Genomic DNA, 5,358 nt, shown 5'->3' with positions numbered 1-5,358 from the left:
AATTGGGGAATGACTTGAATTCTTATAAATTTGATTTAGTTCCCTATATGTTTTAGAATAGTTCATCATTTCTTATTCATCCATCACAACCATATACTATGACTTATTCAGCCATTCCCCAATTGGTGGGCATCCCATCAATTCCTTATTTTTTGCCACAAGAAAAGAATTGGTATAAATATATTTGTGTATGTGTATATATATATATGTATATGTATGTATATATATATGTATACACACACACACACACACACACACACACACACACACACATATATATATACACTTTTCTCTTTTCAAAAAAAATCTCTTTTGGGACCCCCGACAATTCTTTAATGTTGTAAGTTTCAGAACGATTTTCCTCATGCTTCGCTATGGGAAGTTTCCACATTTAGAATTCTCTAGACTGAGGAAATCACCAAAAATAGACAAATGCTTAAGGGTTACAAAACACAAATGAAGAAAACAGAACTAGGACCCAGAAAAAGGGTAAACAAATGGTTCTAGTACAGGGCTGAGTTTCAGAACAATATTTGGGCTGGGTGACGGATGCTAATGGGGCTGACTCACCAAGCTGTAGAGTCATTGCTGAACAGAAGGACTCAGGAAATGACCAGATCCCTAATTAATTAGTCCATGTTTTCAAACTCTGCACAGATAAATTTAGCTCGTGCTCAGTGAAATGAGATGAACCTTGATAAAAACATGTTTTCAGCAACCTGCGAAAAGTGTGATGTGAAAAAAACAAAAGAACTGCTTCAATAATGGGCATCTTTGGGAACCCATGTCCTTGGTAGGTAATTCCTCTTGGGCTGAATGGTTCAGGAGGATTTAAATTCAATACAATGCAATTCAAATAAATTAATTTCATTTCAATTCAAGAAATATTTATTGAACCTCTCCTATGGACAAATTATTGTTCTAGGCCCTGGAGTTACAAGTTAATGAAAGTAACCTCTACCCTCAGGGAGTTTGTATTCTCTTGGGGCTAAACAACTTCTACACAGGTAAGTATAAGTATTAAAGTATAAGTATATGTATATAAAACTATAAGTATAACTATAGGTAGATAATATAGATGATAAATAGATGGACAGAAGGACAGATGGATGGATGGAGTAATAGGTACATGGATAGGTAGATGAATGGATGCATAGATGATAGGTAAATAGGTAGATAATTGAATGAAGGATTTTTGTTTGTTTTGTTTTAAACTGGATCTGTGATTTATAAACATAAGTAGCTCCCAGGGAAATATTCCTTCTCCCAGTGGAGACTGGTATGTTTCCTGAAACTTTTTTGACACAGAGTTGCCTAGGGCATTGGAAAGCTAAATGTCTTGTCCAGGGTCTGTAGCCAGCATATATTAGGGGCAGGTTTGTATTCATGTCTCCTTAACTCTGAGTCTAGCTGTTTAGCCACTTGTATCCTGTTGCTTTTAGACAGAATATATACTAAGTGAAATACAAAATAGTTTTAGGAGGGTGGGGAGCACTAACTACCGGGAGATCTAAAAAGTCTTCATGTAGGAGATGGCACCTGATTTCTGCTTTGAGGGAAGGTGGGATTCAGTGACATGAGAGTCAAGAGGGAAAGCCTTCCAGGTGTGAGTTACAGCCTGGGGGCAAAGGCATTGAGGTGGGAGAGGGAATTTTGAGTTTGAGAAAAGAATTCATTAGTTAGTTTGGCTAAAACATAAAGTAGAATAAGCATGGAAAGGATCCAGATTGTGAAAAGCTTTACAGGCTAAACAAGAGTTTATAATTTATCTTGGAGGCAAGAGGGAGCCCCTGAGCAGTGGAGGGACACAGTCAGACCTGTGATTTAGGAATATCATGCTGGTGGTTTTACAGATTACTAGAAAAAATAGTAAGTGTTCTTTTTGCCTAGATTTGATCTCTTGGGGGCGGCTAGGTGGCGCAGTGGATAGAGCACTGGCCCTGGATTCAGGAGGACCTGAGTTCAAATCTGGCCTCAGACTCTTGACACTTACTTGCTGTGTGACACTGGGCAAGTCACTTAACCCCAATTGCCTCACCAAAAAAAAAAAAAAGAAAGAAAGAAAGATTTGATCTTTTGGCAGCCAATCTTGCTCTCAATAATCAGCAGCAACTCTTCCTAAATGCCCACCTGGAGTTCCTCAAAGAGCTAAGGGAGGAGCTGGGAATATTTGAGCTGAAGAGAAGTAGTGGGGGTGGGTGGGATGGGGTGTTGACTGACTTTAAGTACATATGGACTGTCATGGGGAAGTTGGTTCAAGCAAGTTCTGTTCAGCCCAGGAGGGCAGAATGAGAATCAATGGGCAGAAGTTTCAGATTGGGGCTCAAGTTGTCATGTGTGTGCTTGTGTGTGAGACACATACAAGGGGTGGGCAAAGGGCTACCTGCAAGCTAGTGTATTCCCTGTCACCGGAGGCAATTTTTCTTGTTTTTTTTTTTTTAATCCTTATCCCTTAGCACCACGCCTGGTATATGTTAAACACTTATTAATGTTTGGTGATTAATTGGGAGAAGACACTTCAGGTGTTAGTGTAAATTCTTTGCTAGAGATTCTAAGCCCATAGCCCCTGATGCATCTCAGCAAGCCATTCTTCAAGTCTGATCATAGCAAAGCCTGAGTAAGCATTTTCATTCTAGTTCAACAAGTGAATTGAAGAGTTCCTTAAAGTGCTTCCTTATTTGCCAGGCACAGTGCTAAAAACTTTACATTCAGAGACATCAGTAAGGACATTCCTACCCTTCAGGAGTTTACAGTCTATTGGGGGAATGCAACATTGTCCACAGAAAAGTAAATACAAGATAATTTGAGCAGAGAACCCCAATAATCAAGGGAATGATGATGGATTTCCTAAAGGGGGTTACATCTGAGCTGAGCCATGGAGGAAGCTAGGGATTAGAAGATTGTTAATGGGAAGAAAATAATTCTTAAACCATACAATGTAGCTCCATCAGGACTTGAAGCTACTCCTTTCATTTTAGTTAATTTTAAAAAAATGCAGATGGATAAAATATACACTTCATGTGAGCCATAGATTAGAAAGGAGAGGATTTGGATTTTACCGACTTTTACCTGAGCATATGCATGAGTTACACCTGTGCACAGCCCTAAAGAACTTGAGTGGCTAATAGGGAGTGTAGGCTTCAATTAGAGCTTAAGAACAAGCTACAAAGAGTTGCCTTTAATTAAGCTCGTCTTGCCAATTACTGTGTTTTGCCCATAGCAGGCACTCAATAAATGTTTGCTTATTATCAAATCAATCTGCAAATTATTTTTCAAGGTTAGCCCAGTTTCTCTGGAAAAAAAAAAAGAAAATAGTCTGGTCTATGATTCTCTTGTTAGCTGAATCAAGTCATTCCTCCTTTAAAATTTCAAAAAAGGACCAGTTGTAAAAAACAAAACAAAACAAAAAGCCTGATTTCAGAACTGTCAGTCCAGGTAGGGCCTCATTTACATAAAGTACATTGGGTGAAAATCGAGTCTGATCTTAATCTGTGCATCAGAGAAGGAACAGCCTAAAGTTCTCCTGCAAACAGAGCATGATGGATGGCGTACAATTCTGCATAGTTTATGGGATACATACGGTAAATCTCTTTGGAGAAAGGACTTTTGTGCACCTTTTCTTTTTGGTATAGAATTCTCTGTTGTTGGGTTTTGGGTTTTTGTTTTTAATGGAAGATGGTGAAGGAAGGCAGTTTGAACCTGTGATTTCATTGGTGAAGAGAATCTGCCAGGGCATATCAACATTTTATCAGCAAACTGACCTTTAAGAGAATTGCATGGGTATGTGGAGGAGTTAAATGGCTTACCCATGGTCAGATATCAAAGATGTGCCAGGGAATGGATTTGAGCCCTGAGTCTAAGGCCAGCATTCTGTCTAACACACTACTCACAGGAAACGATGAAATTAATCAACTATTGCAATCAATCAACCACAAGCCTTTAATAAGTGCCTAATATACATCAGGCACTGTGCTAAATTTTAGAGACATGATGATATTAAATAGACATGATCCTCAAGAGTTCATGTGCAAAAGAAGGACATAATCTGCATATATGGAATGGTACTTGAACTGAACCTTGAAGGGGAACAAAGGAGTCAGAGACAAGAAGGGGGGCATACCTGGCCTAGGGGATAGCCTGGGCAAAGGCACATGTGTGAGTAGGCACACAGTGAGTAGGTCAGTATGATTGAACCATAGAGTCAAGGGAGGGAATAATGTATAAAAAAGAAAGGAAGGGTGGGAATGGGCCAGGTTGAGAAGCGCTTTAAATGTTAAGCAGAGTGTTTATATTTGATTTAGAAGTAATAGTGAGCCTCTGAAGTTTATTGAATGAGGGTAGGGAGAAAAGGTTTTAATGACAAGCCAACAAGCATTTATTAATCACCTACCATATACGTTGAATTGTGCCAAGCATTCCATGTGCAATGGTCAGAAGTAATGGAAGCTTGACATGTCCTACTGAACTGGAGAATCTTACATCTTTGTCCAAGAACCAGCCTCCCTAAGTGCAAAAAAGATTCATCACTAGGTTTATCATAATGGTAATGAACATTGAAATAAGACTTTAAGGTTTGCAAAACACTTTGAATGTATTATACCTTTTGATTATGATAACAGTTCTGGGAAGTAAGTGCTATCATTAGTCCCATTTTACAAGCAAAGAAACTGAGGCAATCAGGGGTTAATTGAGTTGCCCAGGGTCACATTGCACATAAGCATCTAAAGGAGGATTCAAACTTAGGACTTCGCTGCTACAAATCTAGTATTCTCTTCATAATAACTAATTGCATAATATAGTGGAATGAGTGCTTCCTCTGGAGTCAGAGGACCTGAGTTCAAATTCTACCTCTGATACTTAATACCTGTTTGACATTGGACAAGTAATTTAATTAACCTACTCGGGTGTCAGTGAAGTACATATAGTGTCTGGAGGTCCCAGTCACTTGTCAGATAGGGTACATATAATGTTCCAGGTGTAAATCTGAGGGATGTTGGGTGGTGAGTCAATTTGTTAGGAATTACATTCTAATTCCCTGCCCCCAAGCAAGTGGGCTGGGTTTTCCTGAAGAGGTATTGGACCTTCTCTTGAGCTTTGATTGACACTAGATAATTAAGACTCTGGCCATTGATGCAGCTTCATGAATACCTGAGCACAAAAGGACTAGACCATGAAGGACCAGAGCCTGTCCTGAAGCTTCAGACCATAAAACCTTGGCATGAATAAGGCTGGGAAGCTGTGTCCCACTAAATCAATGCTCTATTCTTGACCAGCGCCTTCTCCCTGCTTTGAACAGCCCTTCCCTGATATAGTTAAGTAAACCACCTTTTGTTAGCTGCTAGACTAGGAGCTCTTAGC

This window comes from Dromiciops gliroides, chromosome 4 (assembly GCF_019393635.1).
Source record: "Dromiciops gliroides isolate mDroGli1 chromosome 4, mDroGli1.pri, whole genome shotgun sequence".
Lineage (NCBI taxonomy): Eukaryota > Metazoa > Chordata > Mammalia > Microbiotheria > Microbiotheriidae > Dromiciops > Dromiciops gliroides.
The sequence above is the reverse complement of the archived record's forward strand: the minus strand, read 5'-3'. Positions refer to the sequence as shown.